This window comes from Dreissena polymorpha, chromosome 15 (genome assembly GCF_020536995.1).
Source record: "Dreissena polymorpha isolate Duluth1 chromosome 15, UMN_Dpol_1.0, whole genome shotgun sequence".
In the NCBI taxonomy this organism is placed as follows: Eukaryota; Metazoa; Mollusca; class Bivalvia; order Myida; family Dreissenidae; genus Dreissena; species Dreissena polymorpha.
In genome coordinates, this window is record NC_068369.1 from 36,116,734 (window position 1) to 36,135,746 (window position 19,013).

Here is a 19,013-nt window from a genome sequence, read left to right on the forward strand (position 1 = left end):
AATATATAACTTTCTTATTTTGTTGAATGCACAGGTTTGGTAATACGGATTGGTAAATATATGACTCTTTGTTTGTTAAATGCACACAAATTCAGGAAAAAGACAAATTAATCGTTGATTGTAATTCTATAATACGAGCGCGTTGAATATGACTACGTTGAATGGTAAATAAATATCAACACAGAACGGATACTTGCACCAGTTCTGAATGGAAAGAATTTCTGAATTGACAAGCAAACATTTTTGTATTTTCAGGTGTACATGTTCATGTTGCACACTGTATCGCATGCAAATTGAGTGCAAATGCTGCACTGAGTACTCAGAGCTAATGGAAAAGATGGAAGACGCAGGGGTAAAGTGCATAACTGATCACACTGGCTTCCCTGCCAACTGTCTCAACCCAGATGTAATTGAAGTGTCGTTTTTCGAATTCCTTGAAAATAATGGTCCCATTGGTGATGAAGAACCAATTCATGAGTAAGATATTATTGATTTGTTTAAAATGTTTGTACCAGGGCAGTTTTTTTAAACAAAGTCCACTGCAGTAATCAAATAACACCATGTTTTTTCCCGTTATTTTAATAACACAATTGACATTTGTATGTCATATTGTTAACATGTTTAAATACAAATATGAATACCAATAACACGAAAAAGATAACAAATTTAATTAACCATAAAAATATTTATGTATAAAACAGGTTGATAAAGTTGTTGAACTGTTATCTAAAATAACAATCTGCTACACCATGATTATTGGATGCTTAAAAGATCTCCACTTTTTTCTAACATATTTTTGTTATCGTAAAATTTTACCAACATTTGAAATAAATACATAAACAAGCTGTTTAAATTGTTCAAAAGTACATTCCCATAACAACCTGCTAAAACATGGTTTGTGGCTGCATACAAAAACTTTTTTTACAAATTTCCAGAAAGCAAGTTTGTTAAATAGTTAGGAATCGACATTTGAAATAAATATATATACAAGCTGATAATGTTTGTTAAACTTAAAAGTAAAGTAACAATCTGCTACAACATGGCTTGTGTTATTACATAAGTTGAAAAGTACCAATGTTTTACTAATATTTATAATTATTGCATCCTTATACATTTTACTTCAGAGTCTACAGATACATTGCATATTGAAGACTGGCTCGTTGGATTTGGCAGTGCCTGGGCAAGAAGGACCGACGACCACTTCCATCATGCGCTGTGGCAGCCGTTCGTCAGAGGTTTCCGTCTGGCGCTTACACTGGGTTTGGCTTTGCAAATTAAACCGCGACCGATGAGCTTGAACAGCCTCTGTTTTCATGATCCTCTTGGCAGATGACGACAGCGTTGGTGGTGATAACAGGACATCAGCGAAGGCAGCACTTGCATTGACATCGCTCTTTAAATCCTCTTTTAGCCTAAGTAGCTCTACCAATAGTTCACCAACATAGTCTGAATGTTATATTTTAATACATTATAATAATTTAACAATTTTCCTACTCTTTGTTTTGAAAAAAAAAACAGTGTATGGTTTTTGACTTGTTGTTTTTCAACTATGTATTATAGTAATCTAGGACTTAAAAAATAAAAAAAATCATAAAAGACTGCATGTGTTGTTTTTACAAAGCACGTGTATCCAGATTATTCTAAAAACTCTACAAAGAACGATTATACTTCACAAATGCACAGGGTTCAAAATAGGTTTTTAAGAAATATAAATATGTCCATTTTTACATAGATTTTGACTTTAAATAAACAAATTCTACAAGCAAATGAGACACATATAATTTAGATATGGGTCATGACCACTGAGTAAGATGTACACTTGTTATGTTTCAATGAGGCACAAACCAGTTATTTGTTGCAATAACAGCTTAACAAGATCACAACTTAAAGTACATTTATACATTATTGTATCTTAAACCTTCTATAGTTTGTCAGAACAGTCACTTAGAATTTCACCAAACATGGAAAACTAAGTAGCACAGTGTTACAGAATGTCTAAGATGATAAGAGGCATATGTATTTTTTTTATTGTACATGAAACTAAAAGCACATGCACATCTTCATATCTCAAGGACAAATAACATCAAGTGTCAATGTTCCTACATTAAAAAATGCCTTTTGACACATTTTTTATGACGAACAGACTTCTATGGTGATTCCAGTGCATTCGCTTTGCGGTTGTTGGACCTTCCTACCTTTGCTTCATTGCTGCATAGGAGAAGCTGAAGAACTTTGGGGCAAACTGATACTCCACCTTGTGCTGCGACTCCAAGGCTGATGTCTGCTTAGTGGGTGACAACATCCAAATATCGGCCAGGAAACGCTTACGTTCTGTTACAACCAACAGCTCTTTGTGGGCCTTAGAACCTGAAATTTACAAAAAATATTTTTTTTTCTTTACTGCACATTACACATTAATGATCCCTTTCAGATATTTCAGAGTTGTTTATGAAGTAGGGTATATACAGAAAGAGGAAAGGGCCACACATATTAATTATAAGGCTCTGCTAATTAAGAAAAGTGTAGTTTTTAATTGATGTGCATGTGTATAGGAAGAAGTAGATATGGCTGCAACTATGTATTATGCGTTGATTTATTGTGTATATCACTATGTATGTAACAAAATAAAACATTGCATTTAACCATTTTATGTCTATTGGTCCATGGAGACATCTGGGAAACAAGTCGCCATGGCCATCATGACGATTTGTGACATGGTTCCCAATTGAGGTCCACTTCGCAATAACCAAGTCCCCGTTTCCCTCACTGGAGGCCGCACAATAGTAGATGTGGTTTGCAATTGACCGCGCCCAGTTTCCAACTGCTTCACATCCTTTCTTCTTCCCAAGGATCGGCAGCTTGTTTTTCAAACCTTAAACAAAACATTCATGTCTCAGTCGTAAGTCTCAACAACATTGTTGTATAATACAGTAGTCAAATCAACAATAGTTGCTTTATGAGCACTGCAGTGTAATCCTATTTAAGACTTTCAGTCGTCTAAAATACAAACTTACTTTTCAACGAATCATCCTATGCAAATTGTTGAAATACAATTACACACACTGAGGCAATAAAAAGGACAATATTATTTGCAAGCATAACTTAAATTGTATTTCGAGAGTCTAAATGACGGACACCAATTTAAAACAAAATGATTATTTTATCAATGCAATATTTAATGCATTTATACATACCCTTTGCCACGTGCCATACATCAAACCAGTGGCGAATGTTGTCCATTTCTTCACGCATGAACTTCCGAACTTGTACATGTCTGTCGGTCGTCAGATCAGTGACCTTGATGTGGTTGGCAGCCAAGTTCCGAAGTCCTAGCTTCAATCCCTCCAGTTCCATAGCATTGGAGTTTTTAACTTAATTTCTCTTAAATACATTGAAGTTATAGTATGTTAATGAATCAGATTTATTTCTTATTGCTATATACTACAATTTTAGCATGAAAAATTAGCCAAAACACCCACAATAATATTATTTGCATTTGTATCAGTGTATTGGTATGTGAGAAAAATAGGCATAATGAAATTAAATATCCACTGTAAAGTTGTTGTTGTTGGCACGGACAATGTACCCCTTGGCTTCACTATAGAAATATACTGTCACTAGTTGACAAGCATGAGTAGACTCTTTTCAAAAGATAAAAATAGATAGCAAATAAATAACGCAAGTTGAGGTACCTGAACAAGCTGCACATCAAGGACGTGGTTAGTCTCCAGATCCATGAGGGTGTATGAGCCGTACTTGGCTGTGTGTCCAGGTGAGCAACACCGAGCATCCCCTCCTAGTCGTAACGCTTTACCTTTCCGAATCTCAAACAGTCGTGCTTGTTTCTTTTTCCAAACATTGTCCACCGCTGGCAATATATAGCTTGATTGAAGCCTCATGTAGGTCCTGTATGATATGATTGGAATTTTCACAAAAGTTAAACAGTTTAAGAATTTCCTCATGCAGACACCACTAAAAACATGGCTCCTGCCACTACTAAGTTGATAAGGGGTGTTCCAGATACACTGGGTGAACTGTCCCATGTTCTGCAATGGCCAGTTCCACAAACAGTCGAAACTTTCAACTGGCCTCCTCTTATTGTCTTCTTTGTTATGGTTCTTCTGTCGCCACACACAGAGCACATCAGAAGTAGTGGAAGCAGACAGCTTTCATAAACTAGGTATGGTCTGTCAATCTCCTCACTGCAGTCTACCCTGAAAAAAAAACATGATAGGAAAGTAGGGTAAAGACAAGGTAAATGTAATAAATACGTTTTTTTTAAAGCTTCAACTTCATAGACATGTACAACACTTTCAAACTATTATGCATTTGTTACTAGTTACACTGAATTGTTTCTTTTTACACAAGCAGTGGTTGTCAGACCCTCATTTAAGCTGATGTCATATTTACCAGGAATAACTGATGTTAATGAAACACACAAATGACATTCAAAATGCAGTTAAAATATTATCTTATTCTGAAATGCAAAGACCAACAAATTTAAGGTTTATTACACTTCAAGTTTCATTATATTTCTTAACAGTGTTAATCTGCAGAACATGAATCATGATTAATTCAGACAAGACATTTGTGCATTGGGCACATATGTAACATTCCAATTTTGCAGAAACTCCACTTAAATATGACCTTTGACCTCTAATTACACCATTGACAATAAAGATTGGGAGATGGGTGTTACACACAACAGCTCTCCTTATGATGATAAGCATTTGTGCCAAGTATTTAAAAATCCATCAATACATTGCAACCTGATGGCTGAGACGTAAAGTTTCGCACAAACGGATAGACAAACATATGGACTATACGACTTTTTCAAAGGGGGCATACCAATAACTACTACCTGCTTGAAAATATTCAATATAAAAAATAACCACTAAATAACAATAATATGGATACATAATATAGTAAACATAAGTTTTCACTCTACTATGCCAGTTTTCATAAATACATACTGAATGTTTTCTTCCTCGCCGGATGCATATTCCTCATCCGACTCATCTTCTGGCTCCCAGTCGGGATCATCCTCTGCACCATCCTCTTCATCATCCATCTCATCATCTGTCTCAAGATCTCCAGCATCTGACCCCGACTTAAAACAGGTAGGCTCTGTACCCACGTCCATCATCACTGGCATTGGCCCAACACTTTTGTCTTGACACCGTGGTCTAATAGTGAACCCTTTATTCTCAGTTGGCCGAAATACAACCATCTAAAATGATTGACATTTTGCATTTTTCAGATTTGTTGTCAAAAAAGTGTTAAAAGTCAGAAAGTTTCCCCATTTATTAATACAAAAATATACAGAGCATGAGCTGTGTTTGTCAACAACAAAATGCCCCCTACTGCGCTGCTTTGAAATACAATTTATATTTATTATTTGGCAGGTATAGAAATTATCTCCCTTTAAAACTTGTTACTTCCCTTGGCTTTTTTTACCTTTTACCTTGATGGATGACCTTGACCTTTCACCACTCAAAATGTGCAGCTCCATGAGATACACATACATGCCAAATATCAAGTTGTTATCTTCAATATTGCAAAAGTTGTGGCCAATGTTAAAGTTTTCGGACGGACGCACAGACTGACGGACAGTTTAACTGCTATATGCCACCATAACGGGGGTATAATTAAAACTATTATACAAGAATTAAGGATTTATTCATAGCAATTTAAGTAAATAACTCCCCTGACCTATGAAATCAGGGTGTTCGTAAATTATAATTCAAACTAATTAATGATTGAAGAAATTTCTAACCTCAGATGTCTGTGGTGACTGCGAAAGCACATTATCAAAATGTGATTCAGGATCACTGATCCAAGCAGGAGACTGCTCACAAGGCATTTCTTCACAAACATCTGTCTGAGCCACACATGATGCATATGAGTCCTACAATTAATCATTGTCATGTCACTTTCTATACATGTAAATTCACACAGAATAATGATACAAATTATGTTCACATTACTTTATGGATACAAAACAATGCTATTGAACTTTGAAATAATGTATTGCCATCAGTTGCCTTTCAGTGGTAGTGGGGATAGTGTGATCAGTACACCTAATAGGATTTGGAAAGATCGGGTGCTAATTTGCAAAAGGGCTCGTAAAAGCATACGTCCCTATATTATTATCTGTCTTGCATATTTTCAATAAAGCATGTTTTATATATTATTATGTAAATCTTTCATATTACATGTATTTTAACTTTAAACACTGTTTCTATTATAAATAAAAGTAGTTTCAGTGTAAACATTTTGATTAAGTTATTGATTAATATAACTTCCTTTAATTACAATAATGGCTGATAGTATAAAGGTTTATGACCGAACGTTGATTTAATTGCATAAGGGCTAATCTCTTATCTAATACCACACTGTGTCTGCCATAATCAACTTGAGATATATCTGCTGATAAGGCACATGTCAACAGCCAAATAGCCATTAATTACAAGACCCTTATGGCAGTTCTGTATGGAATAATACACAACACTGATTAGTGGTAAGTGGTGTCACTTTGACTGGTTGCCATGGATATTTGGAAAAAATAAGAAACTAAGACAACAATTCCCTCTGTGACCTTAAATGAAATCCCTGCTATCATTACAATAAAATGCCAAGCTGTTCATTGTTTATGAAATCAATACATAGTCTTATAATTAGAATCAAGGCACAAAACCCTTAGAATTTATATTATTATCCGAATATTTCAATATTACTGTATTAACAAATAGAATTGTGTAAGTGCATACTATTAATAATTTTATTTTTTATATTTTAAATTTCTATTAAAATGTCTGTTACAAATCTATGTAGTAGTAGAAATTTATGTATTTAAGTTAAATACCAGTATAAGAAAGTTTACATAATTTATTTGTTCACCAACAATTTGTTTTTCTCATTCTTTTTTAAAAGTTATGGAAATATAATTGATACTGGCCAGCTAAAATTTGATTTTATACAATTTCAATATTTTTGGTGAGTAAACCAGAAGTCTAATTTATTTATCAGTTCAAATGTATTTGTCATTTTTATAGCTGTTCCACTGATTCACCTTTTATAAGAAAATAGTTCCAAACATGTCTTTGTTACTAATCAATAAATGCATACATGCTAATAAAATAGAGCATTTTGACAACTACATAAAGGCATAATAATGATGCATTTCCATGCTGGGCCTAAGGCTGCATAATGAGCAAACCCGGAGTGTGCCCCAGAACTCCCCCTTATAAACCTACATTTTGTACTAGAATCTGGAAAGCGTTGATGAATTATAAATGATACCTGTAATATGAGCTGGTTGTTACAGAAAGATTTTAAATTTTGATGCAGATGTGTTGTGGAGGGAAGGAATCCAGGTCGTTTAGCCCTAAAATATCGCCGCGAGACGTTTCGCCCTAATATCTGTTCGCCCTGGGTCGTTTCGCCCTTATTTTTATTTTGTTTAAAGGGGATAATAAAAAGCACATAACAATTTTGTCACAGTATTGTTGTTCAATTAGCCTGGCCAGTATTTGAATCCGGGTCGTTTCGACCTAATTCCTGTTCGCCCATGAGTCGTTTCGCCCGAATTCCCGTTTGACCTGGGTCGTTTCACCTTGTTTTTTTATACATAGTAATTAGCCAATCATCTGATCACATGTCTTCCGGTCTTAGTTTGTTTGATAATTGTGATTGGTCCCGAAATTATTTCAACTGGCAAATCAACGCATCATACCTCTGCCAAACTTACTAATCGTATTACTTAGTTTGTAACACAATGTATCATAATGTTTCTGTTAATAAATTGAGATTATAGTCAACAGATAATTGCGCAATCATCAAATTTGTAATAATGAAATAATCAGAATTTCCTTATATGAATTATGATAAACAAATATTAAATTAAAATTGCAATTAATAATCAAATTTTTAATAAAAATCTTTAATTTGCCATATATGTTAAACAAATGCTATTCGGATCGAAAGAATCATTTACAAAACCTTAATAGAACATGAGAATTTAATAAGGGCGAAACAACCCACTTGCAAGGGCGAAACGACTCAGGGTGACTTACGGCAAACAGGTTTTAGGGCGAAACGACCCCAGTATTTCGAATTAAGTTGCATCTGAAAGTATTAAACACTATTTCCTCACCAGATGTAACAGTAAATGGCTAATTAAACCTCTGGAAATATTTGTCTGCTGAATAAAAATGTTAAGTACTGTACATGTCAAAATAAACTAGCATAGATAGCAACATACCGGTTTCTTGTTCCTTTTGGAAAAGGCCCCATACTTCTTTCGTTTGTGCTTCAATGGTCCAAGGTCGTTGGGATTCAGTGGGGCTTTCTTTGAAGCTATTTATGCCTCTGTTTCAGGAAATATGGTTGGAACAGCCCCAGCCTTCAGCATGAGCTTTAACTCCATTCCAACACTAGCCATAATACTTGGAGGGTGAACAAAACAACTGTCTTCAAAATGCTTCAAGCACAACCTAGAAGCATTACTCGGCTTGAAATCAACAACGTTCCTACCAATTTTCCTCCTGGAATTGACTGCTATAATCCATTTCTTACGAGTAACATGCCCCTTGGGAAAAAGAAAAAAATCCCTTGTTTCCCTTCACTGAACGTTCCTTGCACCCGAAAGCAACACACTGAACCATGTCTAATAACGACTGTCATGCAATAAACACTGTTAGAGCACACGCTTGAAATAAAACTGTATGACAAAATATATTAAAATAACACGATATTGATTTAGTTCAACAAGATATTGATTATCAAAGTTGACGTTAATCACGAAGTGTGCATGCTCCAATCCGTAATAACAATGGACGAGTTTCCGTGTCATGCGCGTTGAGGTCGAGTTGATGTCATCACCGAAATAGGTGGCGGAAATACCCGAGCGGCTTACGGAAATCAAAATCATCGTTTTTTAGTATCAAACTATTTTTTTCATTTTTATTGATATTTCCACTCGCTTTAGAATATATTTATTAAGAAAATGGCAGTTTTCGTTGTGAAATTGGCATGTCACCTTTAAAACATAAATTTACATACATGCCACTATATTACCCAGAGAATGCAAACCAGATTTCAAACAATTACATAGATACACATATTTAAAAAGTGAAACTTGACTTACTTTTTTCTGTGGCACGCGATGACACAAGCTACTATTCCAATTGCTTTAATGATGCCGATTGTAACTCCGACTCCTCATCCTACAGCTAGATACTCTGTCAGCCAAATATGATGAATAGAACCAAAAACCGCAATGGCACATAACAAAATATTTGCAACGTTCACCATACAATTTCAATTAATACATAAATTATTATGTTCAAGTAGTAGAAAATGGTAGGAAACTCGAAACAGAACATTATACCTAGGACTGAAGCCGTAGACTTGTTGTCAAGTTAACCGGATCGAACGTCATCTGTGGTAGAAACCTTCGGTAGTGTTTATCTGTGGCACTATTTGTAAATATGTGGTGTAAAACATTGGGGCAACTGTGCTGTTCAACGTCGGGCCATATGTTGTATTAACCAATAGCACATTGGTGGTGGTAATCTCTTGGACATTTGTGGTGTTAACCGATGGGATATTTTTGTTGCTAACCACTGTGTCATATTATATAAGCTGTTGTGTTGGGGACTTCAAATGAAGCAGAATACGTCGAAATCGTAGATAAAGCCGGTGTAGTGGTTGGTTCCAAAGATTTGGTTGAAGTAGAATAAGATACCAATACAGTTGTCTCTTTAGCTGAGAATGAATGTATTTGTTGATCTTCTTGCATTTACACATAAACACTATCCGCACCCAAACAACTTATGTTATATGTGGGAGTGAATCGGCTGTCGCCATTTTACTCCACAGAATTTTTTTGTGCACGGTTTTCGAAGGTTAATTTAAAACACAATACGCCTATTAAAATGCATTATTTTACCGTGATATTCTGCTAATTTAAAAATGTATATCATATTTTATTTTCGGTTAATCAAAATAAGGCTCAGACGTTGACGTTTACATAAAACGAGTGCGTCTAAGATGTTTTCAGTGTTTAAAGTCTAACGCATGTATAAAAAGAGCATCAGTCATACATACATTTGTATATAAATTAAAACCTGACTATGTACTTAAATAGTTTTATATATTCAATTGCAACATGACTATATAGCTAAAATTTTCTAAAGAGACACAGTTTAAGATATTTTATTTTCAAGGAGAATAGAGCTATACAACTAGACAGTAATTTTTAACCAATAATGTATTGATGGTATTATAATATAAATTTTAATTAACGAATGAACACAGATAGTTATTGGCATGTAAGGCCCATTTATATTTAATGTGTACAGTACTTGATTTAACATCAATAATCTCCTGAAACGAATACATTTCCGTCTTATAATATGCTAGTACACGGTGGTGCATAGATTTTAATATGTACTCAATAATAACATCATCACTGTATCAGTTCGGGAACCAGAAAAATCAACGGTAAAACAAATCGAAAATGTTCTTCTCTTTACAACACTTTTTGAACATACGATTGTCAATTTTAATGTTATATGAATAAGACATAACCGGAAACAGGTGAGACATTATTATTAACACCAGCTAATATGTATTAAAGTCACATATATTTCCATATAAACCACTTGAAAGCATACAAAACAAAGGTTTGTTGTAAATTAATACTATCACATATACCGTTAATGTTTATAATCACAAGCACAAACATTCCTAAACAGCAAAGAAACAGGGTTACTTTAGACGCCATGCGTATCGAATGCTATCTTAACACTCGGAAGGCAGTACGGAAGTAAGAAAGGAAGTTTTAAACAAAAAAATAAATACGTTCTGAATAAAATCGAAACTTAAAGGAATAAAGCCAAAACGTTTTGAATAAAATCGAAATTTTATGGAATTAATAAAGAAGATAAGATTTACGTTAAAATTACACATTAACAAAATCAGCATGTTTAAACCTCACTTTCACATACTCGAAACGTTTTCTTATGTCTTAAAATCAACTTTATAGATAAATACAATTATCAAGTAAATACAACATATTGAAAACAATGTTCGATTAAATCGTTGTTTATCCATCAATTATCAATGTTTGGAATTATAATCTTCGCATAATATCGTTAAGGGCGATATCCACGATACATGTAGATTAAAAGTCGCGCATCGGTATAAGCAATATATTGCTTATTAACCGATTGATAGCGATAATGCGATATATATTTCATGTATACATAACCCTACAGTTGTTATTGCGAACTTAATTTCTCTCTGGTGTGTTCAATTTCGGAAATTTCTTCCGCATTGATAACGAACATGTGCCTTCTGAGTCAAACTAAATGTCAGCGATTTCTGACTACATGGAGGCAAAAAGGCGAATACATGTAAATAGTTCGCGATACATTACATTTCTTGGAATGTGTAATAGGCATGGTTTAAAATGCACAATCAGTGGCAAACAAATTGCTCCGAATGATTTGGTATACTCGTTTTGGTTGACCTTGTTAGTTTTACGAATTATTAGCTGATATCCTATCACTATGAACGTACATACATTTCGTTTTTTTTCACATTTAGAACAAAACACAGATCATGTTTATATATAATTTATTTCTTAAACATTTTGCAAATAAATAACATTATAAATTTCCATATTTAAGTATCCTTATATTATCTTAAAATATTGTCCGATACTGGGCAAATCTTTGTTAATATCAAATGAAATGATGCATTATGGGAAAAAATGGCAATCATGGAGTAAACAAGTTTGACATATTTTAGTTGTACTATACGAGCATTTCGCTGTTGATTATTAAGACTCTTCATGATCTTTGCATCAAAGTTACACCGAAAATGAGTATCTAATGAAAACCAAACGTTAACAATTTAATGTTTAAATCATTACACTATAATTATCCCTACAAACAGTCTGGCGTAATTATAATCAAAATGTAATTACGTATGAATATAAGGAGAATACTAGGTTGGCGTTGAATACAGAGAAGTTTATGTTGCGAGGCTTAGAACGCCGGGAGCGCGAGCCTTGGCGAGCGCTTTCGGTGTTCGAGCCGAGCAACATAAACTTCTCTGTATTTAACTCTAATTCTAGTATTTTATTTATCTCATCGCATTTTTACTAAACAAGATAAATAACAAACAAACGTGGCATGTGTGGAAACTTCAAAAACAATTTAACACAGCGAACGAGTGTTTGTTTTTGTTTTTTCACATTTAGAACAAAACACAGATCATGTTTATATATAATTTATTTCTTAAACATTTTGCAAATAAATAGCATTATAAATTTCCATATTTAAGTATCCTTATATTATCTTAAAATATTGTCCGATACTGGGCAAATCTTTGTTAATATCAAATGAAATGATGCATTATGGGAAAAAATGGCAATCATGGAGTAAACAAGTTTGACATATTTTAGTTGTACTATACGAGCATTTCGCTGTTGATTATTAAGACTCTTCATGATCTTTGCATCAAAGTTACACCGAAAATGAGTATCTTATGAAAACCAAACGTTAACAATTTAATGTTTAAATCATTACACTATAATTATCCCTACAAACAGTCTGGCGTAATTATAATCAAAATGTAATTACGTATGAATATAAGGAGAATACTAGGTTGGCGTTGAATACAGAGAAGTTTATGTTGCGAGGCTTAGAACGCCGGGAGCGCGAGCCTTGGCGAGCGCTTTCGGTGTTCGAGCCGAGCAACATAAACTTCTCTGTATTTAACTCTAATTCTAGTATTTTATTTATCTCATCGCTTTTTTACTAAACAAGATAAATAACAAACAAACGTGGCATGTGTGGAAACTTCAAAAACAATTTAACACAGCGAACGAGTGTTTGTTTTTGTTTGTTGTGAACTACTTACACCTGTTAAATAAAAAAAATAGTTCGAGAATTATGTAAAGAATAAACGATAATAGAAATATCAACAATAGTTATTGTTTACGAATATTTTAAATCATTTAATACTTAAAAAAAAACATTTGCTATAACAAAACACTTCAAAATTTACAAAAATAAAATATACTAGTAATACATATGCGTAATGATATTGAACATTTCTAATTATAGATCAATACACAACACGCATGTAACATAAACGGTCATGACCTTTACTGGTCTCATTTTCAAAAAAGTGGAGGAAGCAAGAACAATAATGTGATGCTTCGCACTGTTTAGTACATTGTGGATTTATTTATGTGCATTGTCGCGTTCGTTGCGAGTAAAGTAGTTGTGAACATGAAAGTTTGCAATGTGAAATGTTGCTCCGGAAAATTGTGATTGAAGCGAGCTAGCAAATTGCTGTTGGAAGCTGATCGGGTGGTGGGGTGTATTTACATTTTGCATCTCGGTGCAGTTGGACGTTTGAGAGAAGGAGTCACAACTGTCTGTGGCAGAGGTAGCAGTATGGGCTATACGAGATGTAGAGGCGGTAGAACTGCTGATGTTATTTGCACTTGGAGTGTGACAGACAAGTATGTTTGAGCATTTTTTGTTGCTCTTCACTGACACAAGAATAATTAATAATTGACTGCACATTTTTATGCTCAGTTATTGCCATAATATCCGTTGGTGGGGTATTGTGCTCCCTCAGTTTGTGAACAAGATGTTTCCGGGTAGAGTGGTTCGTTCATCGTTTGTTCCCAAGTAAGCCAGCATCATTTGCCTTTGTTTTAACATTTTCCCCATTTTGTTCATCCCAACCCTTTGTCTGATAAACCAAGTCACCTCTCCCTCACCACTTTTCCCGGAACCATTTTTTCCAAAAACTGTGTTCGGTGCCAAATAGAAAGGGTATTCGGGTCCCAAAAAACCAGTGGGCCGCTTCTGCGCATACAGTTGATAAATGTTAACAGGGTTTCTCAAATCATGCTCTCCAGTTGAAAACATCTTAGGTGTCAAACTTCGCACATCTGCCACATTTTCACCCGTTCTGGTTTTTGTCTGGCGCTCGTTATAGTCCAAATTTTCTGTTCCATCTACAGCAGCTTTCAATGTAATGTCACCCGATCTGTATAATTTGCAATTACTTGTTTTATGGGAACATATCATGTTATAATCTACATGATAAAAATTTATATCAATCTGCATGCTTTTTTTTATTTTAAACATTTTTGAAAAAAATGACCCTTACATATTAAAATGGGAGGTTTAGTGTCAATTGGGAAAACTAACATAGTTTAAGGACTAAAATTGGATTTTGGTTTTGAAAACTACATTCATGTAACAAATTATTCTGGCCATTATTGCGTTTATGAATAGTAAATTCATAAAAAAACATATTTCTTGTTTATAATTGGCGGGTAAATTACTGACAATGTAGATGTTACAAACGAATGCATGGCATAAATGTGCTTAAAACATTATCAAAACAAATCAACACCTGGTTAATAATGTTAATAACTATTTCGATTATGGCTATTTCAACGATTTTTCATTTTTTATTATGGCTATTTAAATGATTTTTCCATTATCAGATTGTGGACATCTTCAACTTTATTACCTCTGACTGCACTGCTCTGTAGTGCATCTTAGGCCGAAGTGCAGACAGTTGTTGAGCCAAAGAGTGTTCACCAGCGCTGTTGGGCTGTGTGATCCAAAGACACCTTTCTGCCACATGACTTCAAGCTCTCCATCGGTTAGTGGTTCTGCTTCACATGGCCTGTTCCCGTTACCCTTATGTAAAAAGGTGTATGCTTTGTGTGTTTCTTTTTATTAAGGTCAACAACAGTAAAACAGTTTTTTGTTTATTAAAAAAAATCTTTCTTTTTTTCATAACCGAACACATATCTTAGTTTTTGTGAATTTTTCATCTGGGAATTGGGAAAATTGATTTTTTTTATTTCGAAGGTACCTTTTATGGGTACCTAATAAAAGTAGAAGAAAAAAAACATAGGTAGAATACAATGAATATTAACAAATCTTGGGGGGGCTTTGCTTAAATAAATTGACACGTAAATAAAAAAATACCATACATTTTTTGTTTTGATTTATTTAATACATTATGTGCTACATGTACTGTACCCATCATCAGCTGCTGCATTTTTATTATAACATAAAAAATGATCAAAATTGTCACAGTTGTTTATTTTTAGTTATTTAATTTTTTCTCGCTCAAGGTTTCAAGAACAATTAAATCAGATGGGTCAGGGTATATTACTTTTTTACTTGGTGAGTGTGGGTACCCGAAATTGTTTGTCTAATCATTTATGGCATGTATGGATTACCCGTTTCTTTAAGCTTGTTTCTTGGCATTATAGGTCTGTCTTTTCAGAGAAAAATGGGGCCCACAGCCAGCTCTAGTGCTTATGCAATAAAACACTAAAGAACTTACCTTAGTAAGTTGCTTTGGGTAGATACCGTCGTCAACAGTGTGTACAAGCGCAGAATAACTCTCCACAAGATTATAATGGAACGTCTTGTCAAGGTTGTTTACTGCACACACTCCGTGTCGTCATTCTTACGTCATAAGCGCGTTTGTCGGTAAAGAGGGCAATTCGGCAAAACGGTCTGGATGGTCAATTGACAGTCCGGGCAATTTCACCATACAGCCATTATCGAGTATGGATAATGATGCATCTTCAGTTATCTGTCAAGACTGCCAAGGATGCCTCGAATACTATTGGACTCGGTGCAATTGGACTTTTGAAGCGACAATATGAAGGTGGAAATGTATTCGTCAAGAACGTCAATTCAATCTGGTGCATTTCTCTGTATTCGCCACTTGGTGCAAGGAAACTTTTAAACTTGTTTGTGTCGTTCAAAGATTTTTTGGCTGTGTTTTTGCCATTCCGGACAATATGATACCCCGTTGGGCGTCCCGAAATGTTATTACATGTATTTTAAAAGAAAGCTCATCTGTATGTTGTTTTATAAACATTCAACGAAGAGTAAAATTTGAGATCACACTGGGGAAAACAAAGATATCTAACAATAGTTTTGGTGAAATAATGACAATTTTCGATAATTTTCACTTTTATTTTTCGCTGTTTGAAACAGTGAAATATCACTGATATTTCTCTATAAACCATCGGAAAGCATACAATACAATTCGATAACAGGATTGGCTGCCTTTCAGTGGTTTGGTATCTGATACACGATGCGGAAGAATGAGCTATATACTAGTATGAAAATAAGGTTCCAACAGTGCTGGTAAACACATTATTTTTTGTCAATATTATTAAACCCGAGTAAGATTTATCTTTCGTGCCGGGTGAATTAGGCACACGGTCTGCACCGAAGATTTTGAAAGGCTGTGTATACATGTGTTAGTGTGTGATGCCGGTAAGTTGTTAATAATATTGAATAGCTCTAAATGTGTTTTGCATTGTATCAAACCTCAATATAAAGAAGTGAAACTCAAGTTGCTCCAGCAGTATTATCATACACACGTTCGTAATTGTTTATTTATGACAAATGACCAATTACCACTAAACAGTACGGCACAAAACAAACCAACATACACACATAGTAGAATAAAGCTGGGGTAACCGCCTTGAAACGGTCAGTGCTAGGCACTGGGGGTTAAAACCGGTTTTAGAGCGCTCAACCTCACACATGGCCCAGCAATATTAATGATACATATACTTTTAAATAAAATTTAACCTCATAGCATTGCAACTCAAATTCAATAACAATACAGGGGAATAATAACGCATTCAATTTAATCAACATTTAATGACTTAATGGTAGGAAGAAGACTAGAGCAACAGAGTTACCACTTTTTGACAAACGATTAATTGAAATTCAGACAAGTGTCATCTTCATCTCTTCTTTTTACAAACATATTTAAGAACATAGCATCGTATAGTTAATATTTCAGATCAACATCGTGGAAAAACAAGTAAATTCCGTGGATCGGAGGAGGTCATGTATATATTACGTTTTTATATTTGAGAGAATACATACAAATGAAAAACTGGTCAAGGGTTTTGTGTTTATCTTAAAGGGGCCTTTTAGCGTTTGGATAAATTGAAATAAATATGAAAAAAGTTGTTTCAGATTCGCAAATTTTCGTTTCAGTTATTGGTTATATAAAGTATAAAATGCGTCCAACATTGCATCTGGCAAGATGGCCGAGAGGTCTGAATGGGAGACTTTTTACTCCAGGAATCCATGGGTCAGTAGTTCGAGCCCTGCTGAGGGTTTCCTTTTTTTCTTTGTTTAAATTTTATTCTTGATTTTTTACTGGAGAATTTTAGATCCAATGTTTACATTTATTGATATAAAGCATGTAATGACAAACTTCAAAAAATGCCAAAATCTATGAAAAGACCCCTTTACTACTACTACTACTACTACTACTTCTACTACTACTACTACTACTACTACTACTACTACTACTACTACTACTTCTACTACTACTACTACTACTACTACTACTACTACTACTACTACTACTACTACTACTACTACTACTACTACTAGTAGTAGTAGTAGTACTACTACTACTGCTACTACTACTACTACCACTACTACTAGTACTAGTACTACTACTTCTACTACTACAACTACTACTACTACTACTACTACTACTACTACTACTACTACTACTACTACTACTACTACTACTACTGCTACTACTACTACTACTACTATTACTACTACTACTACTACTAGTACTACTACTACTACTACTACTACTACTACTACTACTACTACTACTAGTAGTAGTAGTTGTAGTAGTACTACTACTACTGCTACTACTACTAGTACCACTACTACTAGTACTACTACTACTACTACTTCTACTACTACTACTACTACTACTACTACTACTACTACTACTATTACTACCACTACTACTACTACTACTACTACTACTACTACTACTACTACTACTACTACTACTACTACTACTACTACTTCTACTACTACTACACTACATTTCAATTACTTCAATCATAATATTAATTTAAAAAAATGTATTGCAATATGAACAACTGAGATTCAGTTTTACTGTTAAATTAGGCTAAAGCATTTGATATATAGGGACCATCCAATCTTTAATTAAAGGAATATGGCGCATTGTCCTTGCAACACCGCTCATGGTAACACTTGAAAACTGGAAGTCTGTACCTCATGGGCTATGATTTTGAAGGCTTTGCTAATTTAGATGGAAGTTGAAAAAGTGTGCAACACTACTTTAAAATTTGTCAGATTTGAACTAAAATATACCTTCTTGATTTGTTTAAGGTCAAATATATATTATATAAGTTTTCATATGCCATTTAATCCAGAACAGCATCTAGAAAATCACTTAGTTCTTTTTCCGACTTGTTTTTCTTTGCATGATCTTACCTCCATGACTGTAATTTTGGATGCACTGGCACTGACGTTTGGGAAGCCTATGCCTGCTGTACAGGGCAATACAAACTATCCATAACTGTACAATGATAAAAGCTTTTGAAACTTCCATGGATTTAAATCTTAAATCATTTCAAAGTCGTGAAAGGATGTTCGTTGTTGTGACAGTATAAACACATCGCGCAGTGATTAGACTGGAACCAGCATAGCTGTTTGTGAGAGCAAGGAACGACAACTCTGCGTGGAGATTGGTGACAATAATTGTCTGACCTTGTCCATATTTTTTTCGACCATAGACCTGGGCTTTTGACATGTTTTTTAAAAATGAAATGACGCATGATAATGGGCTTTTAAGTTAGCTTCTTGAAGGGGACAAGAAAGCATGCATCAGAAACGCGACGGTTCATTCGAATAAACTGTCTTTTTTATTTCATTTTTGATTTGTTAAGACATATGGAATGATCTAAGTTTGAAAGAAAATCCTTTTTCAAATTAATAATTAAACGTTTTGAACTAAGCTCGGGTAGTAAAGGGGAATTATTCATTTGCAATTTCTCTGAATGTCTATTTTGAAGACAGGTCATAGCCAATATGAAGTCAAGTATGCAAAACTGCATATTGCTGAGAATGGACATCGTT

The 19,013-nt window shown here is 34.3% G+C and overlaps 1 pseudogene; it reads right to left on the reverse strand.

Annotated features, from left to right (window-relative positions):
- Positions 1-1,120: 1,120 nt before the first annotated feature.
- Positions 1,121-5,200, reverse strand: LOC127859687 (uncharacterized; annotated as a pseudogene).
- Between the last annotated feature and the right edge of the window lie 13,813 nt (positions 5,201-19,013).